We start from the raw sequence: 22,670 nt of genomic DNA on the forward strand, positions 1-22,670 counted from the left end.
AAGGGGCATTGCAGTGGCACCTTACTTGGACGACATTCTGATACAAGCGTCGTCTTTTTCAATGGCAAAGGCTCACACAGACATCGTTCTGGCCTTTCTCAGATCTCACGGATGAAAAGTGAACATAGACAAAAGTTCCCTGTCTCCGTCGACAAGAGTTCCTTTCTTGGGGACAATAATAGATTCTTTAGAAATGAAGATTTTCCTGACAGATGTCAGAAAGTCAAAACTTCTAAACGCTTGTCAAGTTCTTCATTCTGTTCCACGTCCTTCCATAGCTCAGTGCATGGAAGTAGTAGGGTTGATGGTTGCAGCAATGGACATAGTTCCTTTTGCGCGAATTCATCTAAGACCATTACAACTGTGCATGCTGAAACAGTGGAATGGGGACTATACAGACTTGTCTCCAGTGATTCAAGTAGATCAGAAGACCAGAGACTCACTCCGTTGGTGTCTAACCCAGGACCACCTGTCCCAGGGAATGAGTTTCCGCAGACCAGAGTGGGTCATCGTCACGACCGACCCCAGCCTAGTGGGCTGGGGCGCGGTCTGGGACTCCCTGAAAGATCAGGGATTATGGTCTCGGGAAGAGTCTCTTCTCCCGATAAACATTCTGGAACTGAGAGCGATATTCAATACTCTCAGGGCTTGGCCTCAACTAGCAAAGGCCAGATTCATAAGATTCCAATCAGACAACATGACGACTGTTGCTTACATCAACCATCAGGGGGGAACAAGGAGTTCCCTGGCGATGAGAGATCCCTGGCGATGAGAGAAGTGACCAAAATCATAAAATGGGCGGAGGATCACTCCTGCCACCTATCTGCGATCCACATCCCAGGAGTGGAAAACTGGGAGGCGGATTATCTGAGTCGTCAGACATTCCATCCGGGGGAGTGGGAACTCCACCCGGAGATCTTTGCCCAGTTGACTCAATTATGGGGCATTCCAGACATGGATCTGATGGCGTCTCGTCAGAACTTCAAGGTTCCTTGCTACGGGTCCAGATCCAGGGATCCCAAGGCGACTCTAGTGGATGCATTAGTAGCGCCTTGGACCTTCAACCTAGCTTATGTGTTTCCACCGTTTCCTCTCATTCCCAGGCTGGTAGCCAGGATCAAGCAGGAGAGGGCCTCGGTGATCTTGATAGCTCCTGCGTGGCCACACAGGACTTGGTATGCAGACCTGGTGAATATGTCATCGGCTCCACCATGGAAGCTACCTTTGAGACAGGATCTTCTAGTACAAGGTCCATTCGAACATCCAAATCTAGTTTCCCTTCAGCTAACGGCTTGGAAATTGAACGCTTGATTTTATCTAAGCGTGGGTTTTCGGATTCTGTAATAGATACTCTGATACAAGCCAGAAAACCTGTAACTAGGAAGATTTACCATAAAATTTGGAAAAGATATATCTGTTGGTGTGAATCCAAGGGATTCTCATGGAGTAAGATCAAAATTCCTAGGATCCTTTCCTTTCTCCAAGACGGTTTGGATAAGGGATTATCAGCGAGTTCTCTAAAGGGACAGATTTCTGCTTTATCTGTCTTACTACACAAACGTCTGGCAGCTGTGCCTGATGTTCAAGCTTTTGTTCAGGCTTTGGTCAGGATCAAGCCTGTTTACAGACCTTTGACTCCTCCCTGGAGTCTGAATTTAGTTCTATGGCAAGAGGAGAGGTCAAAAAGCTACTGCTACCTCTCTTTCCTTTTGGCTGAAAAGCATCATCCAATTGGCTTACGAGACTGCCGGACGGCAGCCTCCTGAACGCATCACAGCTCACTATACTAGGGCTGTGGCTTCCACATGGGCCTTCAAGAACGAGGCTTCTGTTGATCAGATATGTAAGGCAGCGACTTGGTCTTCCCTGCACACTTTTGCCAAATTCTACAAATTTGATACTTTTGCTTCTTCGGAGGCTATTTTTGGGAGAAAGGTTTTGCAAGCCGTGGTGCCTTCCGTTTAGGCAACCTGATTGGCTCCCTCCCTTCATCCGTGTCCTAAAGCTTTGTTATTGGTTCCCACAAGTTATGGATGACGCCGTGGACCGGACACACCAATGTTGGAGAAAACAGAATTTATGCTTACCTGATAAATTACTTTCTCCAACGGTGTGTCTGGTCCACGGCCCGCCCTGGTTTTTTAATCAGGTTTGATGAATTGCTTTCTTTAACTACAGTCACCACGGCACCCTATAGTTTCTCCTGTTTTTTTCTCCTGTCCGTCGGTCGAATGACTGGGGTGGGCGGAGCCTAGGAGGGACTATATGGACAGCTTTTGCTGTGCTCTTTGCCATTTCCTGTTGGGGAAGAGAATATTCCCACAAGTTATGGATGACGCCGTGGACCGGACACACCGTTGGAGAAAGTAATTTATCAGGTAAGCATAAATTCTGTTTTTTCCTTTATATAGCATTGAGTAGACTAGTAACTTTTTCTTTTGGGCTAGTACGTTTTTTAACTCTTGACTAGTAAACTACAGTGACATTTTTCAACCCCTCTATATATATGTGTGTGTGGGAAAAATATCACTATAGTTTACTAGTCAGGAGTAATAAGCTACAAGCCTTAAAGGGACAGTTTACTCAAAATTTTTCTCCCCTTTAATTTGTTCCCAATGATCCACTTTACCTGCTGGAGTGTATTAAATTGTTTACAAGTAGCTCCTTTAGCCTTATATTGGCATTTGAAATAGTTGATTTAGCATGTGGTATCCCCACCTATTCTGAAAGTTTGTGGCAGCGCGTACCAGCTATAGATAAGCTTTGTAAACACAGCCAGCAGAAGAAATTACACTCCCAGTGTTATAAAGCAGAGATAAGGTAATAAAATGTTGATTTTCCATTGTTCTCTCCAAGTACTGGTGATTGTTTAAGGACAGATATAAGATAAAGAAGCAGTTATATGTACACAATGTGATACAGTAATGAGATCTGATTATACCTACAAGCTCAACCTATTTTATTAGGTTGTGGCTTCAAAACACAAAATCAGATCTTTAATATACACAAAAAAAACCTTAAAAAGCTAATTTTCATACATTTTTTACTCTGCAGTTGGTAAAAAAAGCAATTGTAAACACATTAAGCGAAAAACTATTTTTCAGTATACTGTCCCTTTAAGGGAAAATTTTACTAGTCCACTCAATGTTAAAGATAGGAAAATATCCAATTTTTAACTCTGCTGCGCCAATTTAAAACATCATATATATATTAATGTATATATAATATAGCCACACATACAATTATATTCTTCTTAGTACCATATTGGCTATGTTAAAAGGACATACAATTCTTCATTACAATACAAATGCTTTCATTTTAAACATATATTCTTTCCATTCTAAAAAAAAATAGATACACTATATGGCCAAAAGTATGTGTACACCCATACTTTTTGTTGAGTAAGGAAAGGGTTAATTCTGGAATTAGGTGTGCGCACCAGTATTTAGTAACCTATTGTATATGTAGAATGAATGAGTTAAGTGTGACACCAAGACAGTGGAGCTGGGATGAAGTGTTAAAAATAAAGTCTCCATCTGTAATAGAAATGTCAGGTTTGGGATGTTTAGAAGAGGAGGTATTATGAAGCAGCTCAGTTTTGGACAAATTGAGTTGGAGGTAGTGTTTAGACATCCAAGAGAAAATAGCAGAGAGACAGGAAAGAAAGATTTGGATATCATCAGCATATATATGATACTGGAGAGGAGGGGTATACGTTTTCCAAGGGAAGGTGTATAAATAGAAAAATGCAAGGGACCCGAGACACAGCTTTGTGGTACTCCTAATGAGAGAGGCAAATGATCATAGGAATGGGATTGAGTGGACAGGTTGTGAGAAGAATATAGATAGAATAAAGACCTCTTCTTCTGTTACAGGAGAGAAGTAATAGAGAGCTTTGTTGCCAGAAGGGGTGGGATGAAACACAGTGAGCAATGGAGAGTGAAGCTTTGTCAAGTGTTGATTTTTGTGTAGAATTATATTGTAAGGCCACATGGGCTTAGCAAGAAAGGAATGAAATACTGAAGAGTAAAAATTTCAATTTGGAAGCAATGTTTAGGAGATCAAAGTCATTTAAATTCCTGTAAGGAAATGTTTTTTTAGGGGCTGATGAGGATGCAGCAATTAGAGTAAGAGAGAAAGGTAGGAGACTGGGGTCCGAGAGAGGAAAGGGGAAGTTAGAAAAATGCCACTAAGACTAGTGAAGACCAGGTCAATTGAGTTTCCTTCACAGTGTTTTGGGCTATAAGAGGTGGTAAGAGAGAAGTTTAGAGGCAGCAAGCATGTTAGTATTGTCAGTGGGTATGTTGAAGTCACCTAGGATGATGAAAGGGACATTAGAAGAAAGAAAATGTAAGAGCCATGCTTCTAAAAAAATTGGATGTTGGACCAAGTGAGCGACGAGGAGAGCTTCAGGAAATAAGAGGTAGGTATCATGAAAGTGAAAAGATGCAAAAGAAAGGGATGGTTTTGAAGTAATGCAGTGAAAGGTACAGTATGGAGACAGAAGAATGCCAAATCCCCCTCCTTATCTGTCTCCTGCCCTGGAACCGATGTGCAGGCCACCACAGGGCAGAGATGCTGCAGCAGTTGTGTTAGAGGTGAAAAGAAGTTAGCAGGGCTGCCACTAGAAATTTTGGGGCCCTTTACTTAACCATTGATCAGCCCCCCCCCCCCCCCCTTTGACATGTGCAATCTTTGACCAAGTGACTAAAACGTATATGCACTTTATTCTTAAGTGTAGTCAAACTTGAAAATGTTGAAAAGGTAGTAACACAGAAACACACATACACACTCATACACTGAAACACACACTCACACATAAGGATTCGGATATAGACATTCTAGCAGAAATGCAAAGAAACACACAAACACACTCAGACACAGAACAGACACCCACACAGACACTCAGCACTTGTTTACATTGACTTGACAAGTAATGAGGTAGACTACAGTTTTGTCAAAAAAGGAGATTTGCAAGACAAAATATGGAGTTCTGATTATCTATTTGTCAAGGAAGATGACAAATATATGATGACGACAGCATGCAGTGGCTGAAAGGAAGGGCCCTGAACTGCCTAAACAATAATTTAAAGGTTAAGTGGTGGATTGGTGACTTCCGGAAAGGTCTCATTAGTCTCAAAGTCTGTAGAAAGATGTGAATAATCAGTAGTAAGGTCAAAATGTCCTAAAAAGGAATAGATAATGGACACACACACACACACACACACAAACACAAACTTGCACATACACCCAAGCAAAAAAGCCACAGAGACAGCCTCAGAAAACACAGACATACATACACACAGACACCCACAGAAAACACCCAAAGACATTCATACACACACACACCCTCACTGAGACATCCACAGAAAACACACAACAACATACCCTCACAGCACCCACAGAAAATGCATAAAGACATACACACACATACCCTCACAGAGACACCCACAGAAAATACACAAACATACACACACACCCTCACAGAGACATCCACAGAAAACACAGACATACATACACACTCACAGAGACATCTGCAGAAAACACACAAAGACATATGCACACACCCTCACAGAGACACCCACAGAAAATGTACAGACATACGCACACCCTCACAGAGACATCAACAGAAAACACACAAAGACATACACCCACCCTTACAGACCCATCCACAGAAAATACACAGACAGACATACACACACACAGACACCCACACAAAATGCACAGACATACTCAGACACCCTCAGAGAGAAACACACAGAAAAATAAAACATACACACTCATAGAGACACCAACAAAAGCACAAAGACATAAACACAGACACCCACAGAAACACTCACATTGCCATCCCCTAAATCAACAGTGTGTTTGACATGCTTGATGAAAAAAATAGCAGAAATTAAGATAATATTTGTAAATGTGCAAACAAAAATACTTATGTGAATTCAAAATTGCACGTTATTGATCTGTCAGAATGGGTAGATAAAGAAAAGTACTTTTGAAAGGTTGACATTTGTTTGGGGGTTTTCCCCCTATCCCCATTTTCCCAACCAAGAGCACCACTTCGAATTTGGTATACAAATGTTCCCATTCGTCAGCTGTACTTATGTATTTTGAAAATGCTGTACTCTATATGGTCTTGGTGAAACTATAAGCTGTGGTAATTAAGTCAGCTGTAGTATAAACTGAACAGTGTTAAGTTAACCTGTCTCATTTCAAACACTGAGCAATCTTAGCCCGAGAGTATAGCATTTTATGCAGATGTAAAAATCTTAGCTAAAATGCCTCCTGGCATCTGGAAAGTCCTTGCATAAAGGGGCAGTAAACTCGAATGTAGTTAAACATATAAATACATAAAAAAATGATATCTGCCAAAAGGGCACCTAACATTTGTGTATTGAGGAGGAAACATTTCAGAATAGTTTTAAATTATAGAATTTCTACAGCATTGTCAAATAAATACACTGCTGCATATTGCAAAAAAAAATTGTCTTTATGGAACCCTGGCCCCACCATACAACTACCACACTGAAGTTACAATACAAAATTGCACAAAAAACATGTACTAAGTAAGTCCTAGCTACTCTGCAAATGAAAGTGATCCGTCATCTGACTCAAGCACACACTGTACAAACTGAAGTGCCAAGTCTGTCTCACACTGTGCATAGTGGTTTAGTGCACACTCAGAAATCCTATCAGATGCTAATGCTTTACTCCTTGTATTGACATTTCCCACGCTCAGTAGCACTCTGCTGTAGCACCCTCTGGTGACTGCCAAAATGTAAAAAAAAAAAAAATTTAATAGCTGTGCTTGCCTCATGGGGCCCACTGGGCCCCTGGCAGGAGTCATCCCTTTCACCCCCTGATGGTGGCCCTGTAAGTGAGCGTGTTGAACATAGAGCATGCATACCAAAGGGCACAAAAGAAATGTGGGGTATTGGTGGACGTGCAGTTAATGAGACTTACGTAGGTTTGATTTTGGAGGTGTCAGTCATGGTAGTGATCAGAAAGTATGCACCAAGCATCCGTGTTTTATTTTACATAATAATGGTATTATGCATAAAGGGGTGGGATTATATACAATCTGGGCAAATTTATAATACTTTGGGTTTTAGTTTTTGCCTTTCCCCCATAAAACAGAACAACTCTTGCTGTGCAAAAATATAGGCTATACAGTAAGTAGGAAACAAAGGTAATGCATTAATGTTGTGTCATTGCTGTTTGTCAGCTTTCAAAATAAATTTGCATTTCCTCAAAACAAACCACCTCTGTAGTGATAGTTGTTGGATGCTTTGAGACAGGTTGTGCTTGCAGAGCAGGAAATTGCTTTTGCTTCATCAAAATGGGTTGTAGAGGAGCAACAAGTATACCAATTTTATTTGCATGCCAAATTGATAACCACGAAAATACTTTATTCACTTTTAAATTTTCAATATTTATAGTCACAATATTAGATTGACCACAAAATAGTCGACTTTTAGAGAAATTTGTACATCTAATCCATAGCCCAAACATTGTTTATAGGAGGGCTGGCCAGTAACAGCTGGATTGGCTGGGGGCCACAATTATTTTAGATGGTAAACATTAGGCCATTAGTTACTATTATTGAATGTATCTGTATATACTACTAATTTACTTAATTCTGTATAGAATTCTTTTTTTTATTTTATTTTAACAAAGGACTGATGTCTTTTGGCTCAGTGGTGGTCCAGATATGGCTTTGGGTCATAGTTTGGACATCCCTGATCAAATTCAAAGTTATAAGCACCTGAAAAACAGCATTAAAGGGACAGTCAACACCAGAATTTTGGTTATTTAAGAAGATAGATAATCCCTTTATTACCTATTCCACAGTTTTGCATAACCAACACAGTTATAATAATACACATTTTACCTCTGTGATTACCTTATATCTATGCCTCTGCAAACTGCCCCCTTATTTCAGTTCTTTTGACATACTTGCATTTTAGCCAGTCAGTGCTCACTCCTAGGTAACTTCACGTGTATGAGCTCAATGTAATCTATATGAACTAACGCCCTCTAGCGCTGAAAACGGTCAAAATGCATTAATATTAGAGGCGGCCTTCAAGGTCTAAGAAATTAGCATATAAACCTCCTAGGTTTAGCTTTCAACTAAGAATACCAACAGAACAAAGCCAAATTGGTGATAAAAGTAAATTGGAAAGTTGTTTAAAATTACATGCCCTATTTGAATCATGAAAGTTTATTTTGGACTTGACTGTCCCTTTAACATATATATCTTATAATAAGATAGATAAGAGAGAGATTCTTAACTGAAGCATTACTCTCACAATTACTAAATAGAAGTGCTATTATATATAAGTAATGTTTAATTTTCTTTGCATGTGTACTTACATCTGGAAAGTTATGTTCCTGTGCTGTGTGTATTTACAGAGACCAGACAACAAAACTAACTGACAGCACTTTATTAAAAATATCTTCCTGCCCAGTTGTCCCTAAAAACGAGTTTGATATTAATGAATGATATATATTTATTTTATTTTTGTATTACTCTAAACATCTCTAAGGTTTGTAGTTTTAAATCCCTGTGAAATTACTTAACGGGACATTGTACTCTAAAGTTGTCCCCAATGGTCCATTTTACCTGCTGGAGAGTATTTAACCCCTTAAGGACCAGCGACGTACCCTGTATGTCACTGGCCTTTTTTTGGGACTTGATTGTTTTATAGCACGGTCTTGCCACCAGCGTTGAGACTGCTCTATTCCACAAAGCCTGCTGGAGGGAGGGTATTAAAAGCGTCTTCTTGCTAGACTTGTGCTATTATGTCCTGAAAAAAACCTTAACGACCAGTGACATACAGGGTACATTGTGGTCATTAAGGGGTCAATTGTTTGCAAACAGCTCCTTTGCCTTTATTTGTTATCTGAAATTGCTATTTTGTGCCTGTTTTATCCCTACCTACACTTAAAATATGGGTAACAAACTTGTTCTCTGTAGAAAAGCTATGTAAATAGACAGTAGCACTGATTAAAGGGACACTTGAGTCAAAATTAAACCTTCATGATTCAGATAGAGAATGCAATGTTAAACAAATTTCCAATTTACTTACATTAACAAAATGTGCACAATCTTTTTATATTTACACTTTTTGAGTCACCAGCTTGTAATGAGCATGTGCAAGAATTTACAGAATATATGTATATGGATTTGTGATTGGCTGATGGCTGTCACATAATACAGGAGTATGTTTGGCAGAAACAAATCTACAACTAATTTGTAGTTCAGACTAAGGGGTCAATTTATCAAAGGCTTTCGCCAGCCTTTGAGCCCCTACTGCTGCAGGTTCTCACACGAAAACCTGCACACCGTATTTAACAAGCTTTGCTAACCTCTTCGCCACCTCTTGTTTGTCGAAATTCAATCTCCCCAGTCTTTTCCGACCGGGGAGATTGACAGCTTCTGCCTGCTCGTGATTTGCTCTGTGCGGGCAGGGTCGGGATTGCACACAAGTGCAATGCTGAATTCCTCCAGTAGAATTCAGACCGCCAGAGGCGAGCTGCGGCGGACATATACGCGCCCCTGTCCACCTCAGTTTGATAAATTTCCCCCTATGTGCTATTGCATTGTCTTGTTATATTGCATTTGTTGATTATGCAAATCTACCGTATTTACTGGTTCTTTAATCTCCCAATGGAGGGGGGGGGAAGGGGTATGAGGGAGAGAAACATTTTGTATGTGAAATAACTGCTTGTGTTTATTTAAACCCTCCAGTCATAATTAGCTTTTCAATACCTAACATAAATTACAATAGCAGGTCTGCTTAAAGGGACAGTTTACCCAAAAATGTTCTCCCCTTTAATTTTCCCAATGATTCATTTTACCTGCTGGAGTGTATTACATTGTTTACAAGTAGCTAATTTACCCTTATTTTGGCATTTGAAATAGCTGATTTTACCTGTAGTATCCCCACATATACTAAAAGTTTCTATACTTAAAGTGAATGTCAATTTTGATGCTAAAGTGCCCGGTTTTTAAAAATTTTATTAAAAACAGGGGCACTTTAATTTATCAAAATTTACATTTCACTCCTGTTGAGAAACAAAACTTACATTTTAATCTTCACAGCAGCTTCAGCTTCCTCCGGTTGTTGCAAGCCATTTCTGATGTCAGAAATGATGGATAGGTCATCCTCCAATCACGGCTTCCCCCCAGAGGGAATCAGTGTCTGATTCAACGCCGTGATTGGAGGAAGCCGGATTCCTCATTTTAGACCCAGGAAGAGGCTTTGCAACTGGCGGAGGAAGCTGGAGCTGCTGTGAAGATTAAAAGGTAAGGTTTTTTTCTCAACAGGAGGGAAATGTAAATTTTGATGAATTAAAGTGCCCCTGTTTTTAATCAAATTTTTAAAAACCGGGTACTTTAGCACCAAAATTGACATTCACTTTAAAGGGATAGTATACTATAAAATAGTTTTTCCCTTAATGTGTTTCTAATTACTTTTTTTTTACCAGCTGCAGAGTATAACATTTATGAGATTTGATTTTTTAAGGCTTATTTGTGTATATGAATTAGCTGATTTTGTGTTTTGAATCCGCAACCTAATAAAATGGGTTCTGCTTGTAGGTATAATCAGATCTCATTACTTTATCACATTTGTACAAATACCTGCCTCTTTATCTTATATCAGTCCATAAACCAATCACCAATACTTGGAGAGAACAATGGAAAATTTACATTTTATTACCTTATCTCTTCTATAACCCACTTGGAGTGTAATTTCTTCTGCTGGCTGTGTTAACACAGCTTGGCCTTGAGGCCAAAAACTTTCAGGATAGGTGGGGATACCACAGGCTAAATAAACGTATTCAAATGCCAATATAAGGTTAATGGAAATACTTGTAACAACTTAATACACTCCAGCAGTAAAGTGGATCATTGGGAACAAATTAAAGGGGAGACATTTTTTGAGTAAACTGTCCATTTAAGTCCAGGCTATTGGACACAGCCAACAGAAGAAACTACACTCCCAATGTGGTGTAGAAAAGATAAGTAATACAATTATAATTCTCCATTGTTCTCTCTAAGTAGTGAGCTTTGGTTTATAGATAAATATAAGACAAGGAACCATGTGTGTCTACACACAGTGATAACATAATTAGATCTGATTTTTATCTGCAAGCTCAACCTATTGTAATAGGTTGTGATTTCAAAGCACAAAACCAGCTATTTCATATACACAAATAACCTGAAATGCAACAATACATTTTATACTCTACAGCTGATATAACAAGTCATTAGAAATACATTGCGGGAAAATCAATTTTACAGTATACTGTCTCTTTAACTTGAAGGTTCAGCCCATTGTTATTGGCATCTCCTAGGTGATGGTTTTAAATAAAGAAATAAACATGAATGAACAATTTCCCATAAATGTAATACTCTGCAGTAAGTATAAGTAGTAATTTAGAACACTTTAAGGGGAAACCAATGTTAAAGTACAGTGTTCCTTTAATATAGTAACCAAAGCCTAGACTAAATGAATGTGCCAGGTTGCATAGAGACTGGTTTATCTGATTTTTGTTTAGTTAATGAAAATGTTAAATGTATGCACTGTTCCTCCCCAGAATACTTTTTTTTTTTTTTTTTTTTTTTTTTTAAGTTTCACATTTTTGTTATTATTATGTCATCCTTCAGATGACATAAACATAATATCATATAGTTTGAAAACCAATGACTGTTGACCTGTGGCATATCTCATTTGTAACTCACTATATAGGATACATGCAAGTTATTCCAGTTGTCTATAGTCTATTAAAACCACAGGGTTGTTTTATAATCCCTGCATGTAAACATGCAATGCAATGTCTTTCTGATAAACACACTAAAACATACAATTAAGTGTATTGGTGGTTCTCAAACATTTAAATACTGTGGCGCACTTGGCAATGCAAATCTTTTGTGCGACACATCTGTTTCTAATGCTGGACTCTCGTGTAAAGCCGTAAATTTATACCATTTCACAGTTTACACTACATTAACAATATTCAAATGCTACTAATATATATATTTGACAAGGATAAATGTTTTGCTTTGAGATGACTTTTTAACTTACTTGGCACCATGGATTCATTCCAGTGTCTCAATACATACAAGACATTGTGCTTCATGCTTGTACACCATTTATATGAAGCCCATGCAGCATATGGATGTAGGTACTATGTCACACAGTACTTTGCCCAGCGTACAATGTGCCTGCAATGTTGCAGTCCCTGCTCTCAGTTTAGACAGCGGGCACTGCAACCAGGGGGCAGAAGGCATCTGCCCTCATATGGTAAAGGTGCACTAATCCGGCTGCCAGAAATAAATATGGCGGTGGGCAGTTGGAGCAGGGAGGGTTACGAGAGCTGTTGGGGGGGCGGGGGTTCAGGGAGATGAGAGGGTGAGGAGGGACTCATACACTACAGAAATTAAAAAATAAAGAAATAAATATATATATATTTTTTTTTTAAAAAGTCCTAATCTGCATACTGGCAGACTGTCTGCTAGCATCTAAGATGGTGATGACCAGTAGGGGGGGAGGTGGGAAGAGAGCTGTTTGGGGGGGATCAGTGGGTGGGTGGTGTCAGGCGAGCGGGTAATCTCTACACTACAGCAAAAAGTAACCTTACAAGCTATGATTAACCCCTTCACTGCCGTGAATTTAAGAAGTGTGGTGTGCAGCTGCAATTAGCTGCTTACTAATTGCCAAATACCAAAGGCAAAGCCATGCATGTCTGCTGTTTCTGAACAAAGGGGATACCAGAGAAGCTTTTACAACCCTCTGTCTTATGACTGCAGTAGCTGTGTGTAAATAATTTCAGTGAGAAACCCAGTTTGCTAAAAACGCAATTTTTTTTTTTATATGATAGTATTTGGCGTCCAAATAGTAGTATTAAATATACAAAAAGGGGCCTAGATCATTACCTTTGGTTGTCTACTTTAATATATTTTTATATATATATATATATATATATATATATATATATATATATATATATATATATTTGTAAATCATAAAAACAAAGGCTGTTTATATTTAAATGAAGCAACAGCAAATTTACTAAAAATTGGGCAAGTTTTTCTCCCAAATTCCTGGTAGTGAAGGGGTTAATCATATATGATTCTAGGTCAGCCTCTCATACCACACAATTATAACAAACAATATTAACCCAAACAGCCCACAGTACTTGATGACTAAACAATTGTCATATTACTGATGGTCAATTGGTGTCTAGCATTTGTAGCAAAATAAACGTGTGTGCGCGTGTGTATATATAGTTTTTTCACATTATCATTAACAGTCCCTAACTGTCAAAATTAAATTAATTTCATTATACATTTTTTAACATCTGTCTATTAAAAAACGTTACTTTACGTATCTTCAAACATTCTTTGTTGCTTTAAAATGTCGTAAGGTATTTATAAATGTGTATATCCCTGTTTTGGTACACATGCAAGCTTGTAAGTACCATTTATCACTTAAAAGATTAAGAAAGTTGTCATATGTCAGATACTGTGTATCCTAGAAAAACTTTAACACTCAGTGTGAAGTGTAAAATAATCATCACCCAGCAATTTATGCATTAGGAATAGCAGCAGCTTGTGTGTGGAAAACATCATAAAAAAGGAGACTGTTAGGGGTTAGCACGTCGTCAGTGAATGTTTTCACACTTCATGTTTAGGGATATGTACAATAGTGTACAGTGTTACTAGTGAAAAAGGGACGTATTACCAAACCTGCTTAGTGTTATTTATAGAAAAGAAACTCATTTTAGTTTTATTTATAAAACAAAATACTAATTCCATATTGTTGGATTTTTGTTACTAATTGCAGACTATATTTCTATCACTTTGTCTGTTACACAGTGGTACAATTTTATTATTTAGGCCCACTAGTATACATAAATAAGGTATATGCACTAAATGTGTGACTGACACACAGATTCCAAGTATTTTTCTAGACCAATATCTTGATATTGCACAAATACTGAGGTATAATGTAAGAAGTGTATCTATAAATCATCAGGAAAATAAAACATTGATCCATTTTATTTCTGATTTACCAAAATTCTCAACATTTATATGGTTACATATAAATTACACGCTTCTATAAATGGTATAAACATTTCTCCAACATAGGTGTGTCCGGTCCACGGCGTCATCCTTACTTGTGGGATATTCTCCTCCCCAACAGGAAATGGCAAAGAGCCCAGCAAAGCTGGTCACATGATCCCTCCTAGGCTCCGCCTACCCCAGTCATTCTCTTTGCCGTTGTACAGGCAACATCTCCACGGAGATGGCTTAGAGTTTTTTAGTGTTTAACTGTAGTTTTTCATTATTCAATCAAGAGTTTGTTATTTTCAAATAGTGCTGGTACGTACTATTTACTCAGAAACAGAAAAGAGATGAAGAATTCTGTTTGTATGAGGAAAATGATTTTAGCAACCGTAACTAAAATCCATGGCTGTTCCACACAGGACTGTTGAGAGCATTAACTTCAGTTGGGGGAACAGTTTGCAGTCCTTTGCTGCTTGAGGTATGACACATTCTAACAAGACGATGTAATGCTGGAAGCTGTCATTTTCCCTATGGGATCCGGTAAGCCATGTTTATTACGATTGTAAATAAGGGCTTCACAAGGGCTTATTTAGACTGTAGACATTTTTTTGGGCTAAATCGATTGATATTAACACTTACTTAGCCTTGAGGAATCATTTATTCTGGGTATTTTGATATAATTATATCGGCAGGCACTGTTTTAGACACCTTATTCTTTAGGGGCTTTCCCAAAGCATAGGCAGAGTCTCATTTTCGCGCCGGTGTTGCGCACTTGTTTTTGAGAGGCATGGCATGCAGTCGCATGTGAGAGGAGCTCTGATACTGATAAAAGACTTCTGAAGGCATCATTTGGTATCGTATTCCCCTTGGGTTTGGTTGGGTCTCAGCAAAGCAGATACCAGGGACTGTAAAGGGGTTAAAGCTTAAAACGGCTCCGGTTCCGTTATTTTAAGGGTTAAAGCTTCCAAAATTGGTGTGCAATATTTTCAAGGCTTTAAGACACTGTGGTGAAAGTTTGGTGAATTTTGAACAATTCCTTCATGTTTTTTCGCAATTGCAGTAATAAAGTGTGTTCAGTTTAAAATTTAAAGTGACAGTAACGGTTTTATTTCAAAACGTTTTTTGTACTTTCTTATCAAGTTTATGCCTGTTTAACATGTCTGAACTACCAGATAGACTGTGTTCTGAATGTGGGGAAGCCAGAATTCCTATTCATTTAAATAAATGTGATTTATGTGATAATGACAATGATGCCCAAGATGATTCCTCAAGTGAGGGGAGTAAGCATGGTACTGCATCATTCCCTCCTTCGTCTACACGAGTCTTGCCCACTCAGGAGGCCCCTAGTACATCTAGCGCGCCAATACTCCTTACTATGCAACAATTAACGGCTGTAATGGATAATTCTGTCAAAAACATTTTAGCCAAAATGAACCCTTGTCAGCGTAAGCGTGGATGCTCTGTTTTAGTTACTGAAGAGCATGACGACGCTGATATTAATATCTCTGAAGGGCCCCTAACCCAATCTGAGGGAGCCAGGGAGGTTTTGTCTGAGGGAGAAATTACTGATTTAGGGAACATTTCTCAGCAGGCTGAATCTGATGTGATTACTTTTAAATTTAAATTGGAACATCTCCGCATTTTGCTTAAGGAGGTATTATCCACTCTGGATGATTGTGAAAATTTGGTCATCCCAGAGAAACTATGTAAAATGGACAAGTTCCTAGAGGTGCCGGGGCTCCCAGAAGCTTTTCCTATACCCAAGCGGGTGGCGGACATTGTTAATAAAGAATGGGAAAGGCCCGGTATTCCTTTCGTCCCTCCCCCCATATTTAAAAAATTGTTTCCTATGGTCGACCCCAGAAAGGACTTATGGCAGTCAGTCCCCAAGGTCGAGGGAGCGGTTTCTACTTTAAACAAACGCACCACTATTCCCATAGAGGATAGTTGTGCTTTCAAAGATCCTATGGATAAAAAATTAGAAGGTTTGCTTAAAAAGATGTTTGTTCAGCAGGGTTACCTTCTACAACCCATTTCATGCATTGTCCCTGTCACTACAGCCGCATATTTCTGGTTTGATGAACTGATTAAGGTGCTCGATAGTGACTCTCCTCCTTATGAGGAGATTATGGACAGAGTCAATGCTCTCAAATTGGCTAATTCTTTCACTCTAGACGCCTCTTTGCAATTGGCTAAGTTAGCGGCTAAGAATTCTGGGTTTGCTATTGTGGCGCGCAGAGCGCTTTGGTTGAAATCTTGGTCGGCTGATGCGTCTTCCAAGAACAAGCTACTAAACATTCCTTTCAAGGGGAAAACGCTGTTTGGTCCTGACTTGAAAGAGATTATCTCTGATATCACTGGGGGTAAGGGCCATGCCCTTCCTCAGGATCGGCCTTTCAAGGCAAAAAATAGACCTAATTTTCGTCCCTTTCGTAAAAACGGACCAGCCCAAGGTGCTACGTCCTCTAAGCAAGAGGGTAATACTTCTCAGGCCAAGCCAGCTTGGAGACCAATGCAAGGCTGGAACAAGGGAAAGCAGGCAAAGAAACCTGCCACTGCTACCAAGACAGCATGAAATATCGGCCCCCGATCCGGGACCGGATCTGGTGGGGGGCAGACTCTCTCTCTTCGCTCAGGCTTGGGCAAGAGATGTTCTGGATCCTTGGGCGCTAGAAATAGTCTCCCAGGGTTATCTTCTGGAATTCAAGGGACTTCCCCCAAGGGGAAGGTTCCACAGGTCTCAGTTGTCTTCAGACCACATAAAAAGACAGGCGTTCTTACATTGTGTAGAAGACCTGTTAAAAATGGGAGTGATTCATCCTGTTCCATTGAGAGAACAAGGGATGGGGTTCTACTCCAATCTGTTCATAGTTCCCAAAAAAGAGGGAACGTTCAGACCAATCCTAGATCTCAAGATCTTAAACAAATTTCTCAAGGTCCCATCTTTCAAGATGGAAACCATTCGAACTATCCTTCCTTCCATCCAGGAAGGTCAATTCATGACCACGGTGGATTTAAAGGATGCGTATCTACATATTCCTATCCACAAGGAACATCATCGGTTCCTAAGGTTTGCATTCCTGGACAAACATTACCAGTTCGTGGCGCTTCCTTTCGGATTAGCCACTGCCCCAAGGATTTTCACAAAGGTACTAGGGTCCCTTCTAGCTGTGCTAAGACCAAGGGGCATTGCAGTTGTACCTTACCTGGACGACATTCTGATTCAAGCGTCGTCCCTCCCTCGAGCAAAGGCTCACACGGACATCGTCCTGGCCTTTCTCAGATCGCACGGCTGGAAAGTGAACGTGGAAAAGAGTTCTCTATCCCCGTCAACAAGGGTTCCCTTCTTGGGAACAATTATAGACTCCTCAGAAATGAGGATTTTTCTAACAGAGGCCAGAAAGACAAAGCTTCTGGACTCTTGTCGAATACTTCATTCCGTTCCTCTTCCTTCCGTAGCTCAGTGCATGGAAGTGATCGGGTTGATGGTAGCGACAATGGACATAGTTCCTTTTGCGCGCATTCATCTAAGACCATTACAACTGTGCATGCTCAGTCAGTGGAATGGGGACTATACAGACTTGTCTCCAAAGATACAAGTAAATCAGAGGACCAGAGACTCTCTCCGTTGGTGGCTGTCCCTGGACAACCTGTCACGAGGGATGACATTCCACAGACCAGAGTGGGTCATTGTCACGACCGACGCCAGTCTGATGGGCTGGGGCGCGGTCTGGGGATCCCTGAAAGCTCAGGGTCTTTGGTCTCGGGAAGAATCTCTTCTACCGATAAATATTCTGGAACTGAGAGCGATATTCAATGCTCTCAAGGCTTGGCCTCAGCTAGCAAGGACCAAGTTCATACGGTTTCAATCAGACAACATGACGACTGTTGCGTACATCAACCATCAGGGGGGAACAAGGAGTTCCCTAGCGATGGAAGAAGTGACCAAGATTATTCTATGGGCGGAGTCTCACTCCTGCCACCTGTCTGCTATCCACATCCCGGGAGTGGAAAATTGGGAAGCGGATTTTCTGAGTCGTCAGACATTGCATCCGGGGGAGTGGGAACTCCATCCGGAAATCTTTGCCCAAGTCACTCAACTTTGGGGCATTCCAGACATGGATCTGATGGCCTCTCGTCAGAACTTCAAAGTTCCTTGCTACGGGTCCAGATCCAGGGATCCCAAGGCGGCTCTAGTGGATGCACTAGTAGCACCTTGGACCTTCAAACTAGCTTATGTGTTCCCGCCGTTTCCTCTCATCCCCAGGCTGGTAGCCAGGATCAATCAGGAGAGGGCGTCGGTGATCTTGATAGCTCCTGCGTGGCCACGCAGGACTTGGTATGCAGATCTGGTGAATATGTCATCGGCTCCACCTTGGAAGCTACCTTTGAGACGAGACCTTCTTGTTCAGGGTCCGTTCGAACATCCGAATCTGGTTTCACTCCAGCTGACTGCTTGGAGATTGAACGCTTGATTTTATCGAAGCGAGGTTTCTCAGATTCTGTTATCGATACTCTTGTTCAGGCCAGAAAGCCTGTAACTAGAAAGATTTACCACAAAATTTGGAAAAAATATATCTGTTGGTGTGAATCTAAAGGATTCCCTTGGGACAAGGTTAAGATTCCTAGGATTCTATCCTTCCTTCAAGAAGGATTGGAAAAGGGATTATCGGCAAGTTCCCTGAAGGGACAGATTTCTGCCTTGTCGGTGTTACTTCACAAAAAACTGGCAGCTGTGCCAGATGTTCAAGCCTTTGTTCAGGCTCTGGTTAGAATCAAGCCTGTTTACAAACCTTTGACTCCTCCTTGGAGTCTCAATCTAGTTCTTTCAGTTCTTCAGGGGGTTCCGTTTGAACCCTTACATTCCGTTGATATTAAGTTATTATCTTGGAAAGTTTTGTTTTTAGTTGCAATTTCTTCTGCTAGAAGAGTTTCAGAATTATCTGCTCTGCAGTGTTCTCCTCCTTATCTGGTGTTCCATGCAGATAAGGTGGTTTTACGTACTAAGCCTGGTTTTCTTCCAAAAGTTGTTTCTAACAAAAACATTAACCAGGAGATTATCGTACCTTCTCTGTGTCCGAAACCAGTTTCAAAGAAGGAACGCTTGTTGCACAATTTGGATGTTGTTCGCGCTCTAAAATTCTATTTAGATGCTACAAAGGATTTTAGACAAACATCTTCCCTGTTTGTTGTTTATTCAGGTAAAAGGAGAGGTCAAAAAGCAACTTCTACCTCTCTCTCTTTTTGGATTAAAAGCATCATCAGATTGGCTTACGAGACTGCCGGACGGCAGCCTCCCGAAAGAATCACGGCTCATTCCACTAGGGCTGTGGCTTCCACATGGGCCTTCAAGAACGAGGCTTCTGTTGATCAGATATGTAGGGCAGCGACTTGGTCTTCACTGCACACTTTTACCAAATTTTACAAGTTTGATACTTTTGCTTCTTCTGAGGCTATTTTTGGGAGAAAGGTTTTGCAAGCCGTGGTGCCTTCCATTTAGGTGACCTGATTTGCTCCCTCCCTTCATCCGTGTCCTAAAGCTTTGGTATTGGTTCCCACAAGTAAGGATGACGCCGTGGACCGGACACACCTATGTTGGAGAAAACAGAATTTATGTTTACCTGATAAATTTCTTTCTCCAACGGTGTGTCCGGTCCACGGCCCGCCCTGGTTTTTTAATCAGGTCTGATAATTTATTTTCTTTAACTACAGTCACCACGGTACCATATGGTTTCTCCTATGCTATTATTCCTCCTTAACGTCGGTCGAATGACTGGGGTAGGCGGAGCCTAGGAGGGATCATGTGACCAGCTTTGCTGGGCTCTTTGCCATTTCCTGTTGGGGAGGAGAATATCCCACAAGTAAGGATGACGCCGTGGACCGGACACACCGTTGGAGAAAGAAATTTATCAGGTAAACATAAATTCTGTTTTTGAATTCACAGCCTTACAAATGTTTATTAAAATAACTAGAACATGAGGAACCAGCTACAAATTTTATAGGAGCTAGGCAATAGATTTTGTTTGTAGAATAATAGAAAATGATCCTTGACACCTAATATTTTTGTAATTACGGAGTCCTGTCTTTAATTATAATTCAAAACAAGCTGCAATATACTCAAAATACAATATCTTTTATTGTGTAGTACATAGAACTGCCACATTAACATAACACTTAGATTAGAAATCATATAAAGGAAATTACCTTTGAAACACAATATGGTATTTCACTATTTTAATATTAAAACTTTCTAGGCAATATATTACACATTTTTTCTACATATTGCCATAATTATAGTTTTTATATGATTAAAAACAGTCGTTCATATTAGAAATGATATCTATGCAAACTGTAAATTACCTGCAAGGTGTGCGAATGCCGTATATTATACATCATTTTTCCTTTATTTGTTGTTATAGTTACATCTCTGAAAATGTTTACATTACACTTTATAGAACAATAGAACCTCAGCAGTGGGAGGAGAAAAAAAAAAGCTATCCCATCCCACAATGTTGTAATACAATAATATCTTGGTTCAAGTAAACGTGAACACAAATTACTAAAGCAAGCAATAGTTGTGGACTTTTGTCATTTAAACAAGCATAGACTAGAATCTTAATTATGTTCTTAATACAATGTAATCAATATACATATTTGCTTTGCAATTAATTTAAATTATAGATCACAAAACATTTGAGTAAAATGAAGTTGGGAAAAACCCAATATATAAACCAGTTTCAATAATATAGCAAAAGATGCAGAATTTGGAATGTAAGAGAAACTAAATTAAAAAGAAATCCAATCTTCATAGTCCAATAAAGTTATTTTGCACTCACCGTTGGATGTGTGGATCTGGGCAGTATGATAAAGCTGTGCAAGGTGAAGGTTCAAAATTCATTTCCTTAAACTTATTTTGAAATAAATAGAGAAATAAATATGAAGTATGCATGCACATATAGATATAAAGCATGAAGACCTAAACTATAATGGCAGCTGCTACAAGAGATAGAAGTTTTTGACATTTGTAAATAGGCGGGACTTATCAGTTGCTTGACCAATTAAATCCAACAAATGACAGGAGCATCTCTTCTTACCAACTGGACACCTTTTCATGTATTTATTTGTTTTGCTTGGTATCAGTATCAGTCTTGGCACATACTAGTCACATTTGCTGCTGTGGAGCTTGTTGTAGTGTAAACGTTTGAACTGCTTGATGATTGGTTAAGCTGTGAATGACATCAGAATTTAATTTCAGTACCCTGGGGTTCTGTAACCGTTAAGCAGTTTGCACTATATGACTGTTCTTCCTGTGCTGTTGAGTCTCAGCAGTTTCTAGTTATAGAAAAGCTGCATCAGAAGCTGACAATATAGCTAAACCACAGATTGGGGATTTTTGTGGATTCTCTAAAGCTCCACCAATTGCTTATGGTCACCGTTTCCGCTTGGGGGATGCACTTTGGGGAAATTCCTTAGAGTAAGAGGTTAAATGTGTTGAATAATAAGAATGGCTTTCTCCCACGTGAATTTAGAAAGCTTTATTTGTAGGAATACGTCAAAAGAACTCTTTCTACTGTACCTAAAAACCAAAAGAGAAAATAAAGCATGAGCTGACAATATTTCCAAGAACAGCTACTTAATTGTAGTGGTCAGTTCTGTACAAGTGGAACTCACCAACTTACTGTATTCTGTAAAATACATAATACAATGTACGTTAGCAGTTCTGGTGAATTACTGATAAATGTTTCTTAAGTTTTTCCTAGAACGAAAGACAAGATGCATTCTGCTTTCTCTGTGCTTCTTTTTGCTTATCTGTTCCTCCAGAGACTCACACCCAAATAGTATGTGCTGTAAATCAATCTGGTTTTGTGGTTTGGAAGAATGAATGAAATATGAATCAGGATCTAAATTAAAACAGATTCCAAGAGGAAAAAATAGACTAGCTATGCAATACAAGAGTTGCATAGTATATCAGGAGCATTGATTTTCTGTGTACCTTCCCACAATGCACCTGAAAATTTGTGACATCAACAAAAAAATGTACATTCCTGGAACATGCTGGGGAATTTTAGATCCTTTGTCATTAATTTGTAAGGAGAAGATGTCATATGGAAAGTTCTTTTTCTTAAGCTGCCTTTGCCAGAGTGGTCAGAATGCTATTTAAAACTTGACATTCTCCACCCACAGTCAGCTTGATAGTTCCGAACATCTGTGAATTGTGAATCCTATAAACTTGAAGTCTTGAACACTAGCCAACTTGAATGCTTTGCATAACAACACAGGTTTCTTGCAAGACAATATGGGGAGCATACGTGGGAGATCAGTTTCAAATTAATTATAGAATTGTTAATTGGCATTAACTCCTATTGCATTATTTTCCTACAGGATGATTGTTATTATGATGCCATTACATTTTTAAGCTTGTATCTGACTTTGCTTGCCTTGCATAATGGTGTTAGCATGGATTTGTAAATGGTGACAAAGCATATATGATAATAGAGAACAGTCTATACCCAATATTGTTCAAACAATATTGATGTTCAAACATAAAAAAATATATACACAATACAAGAAATATAAGGGACAATTGCCT

General features: G+C 39.5%; 1 long non-coding RNA gene across 1 annotated transcript in view; it reads right to left on the reverse strand.

Annotated features, from left to right (window-relative positions):
- LOC128656377 (uncharacterized) overlaps window positions 1–22,035 on the reverse strand; it is a 46,004-nt gene extending 23,969 nt beyond the window's left edge. The window contains exons 1-2 of the long non-coding RNA XR_008401999.1: window positions 21,752–22,035; window positions 20,917–21,656 (exon numbers count right to left, since the gene is read on the reverse strand). This is a non-coding gene — a long non-coding RNA (uncharacterized LOC128656377). The remainder of the gene's footprint in view (window positions 1–20,916; window positions 21,657–21,751) is intronic.
- Between the last annotated feature and the right edge of the window lie 635 nt (window positions 22,036–22,670).

This window comes from Bombina bombina, chromosome 4 (assembly GCF_027579735.1).
Source record: "Bombina bombina isolate aBomBom1 chromosome 4, aBomBom1.pri, whole genome shotgun sequence".
NCBI lineage: Eukaryota > Metazoa > Chordata > Amphibia > Anura > Bombinatoridae > Bombina > Bombina bombina.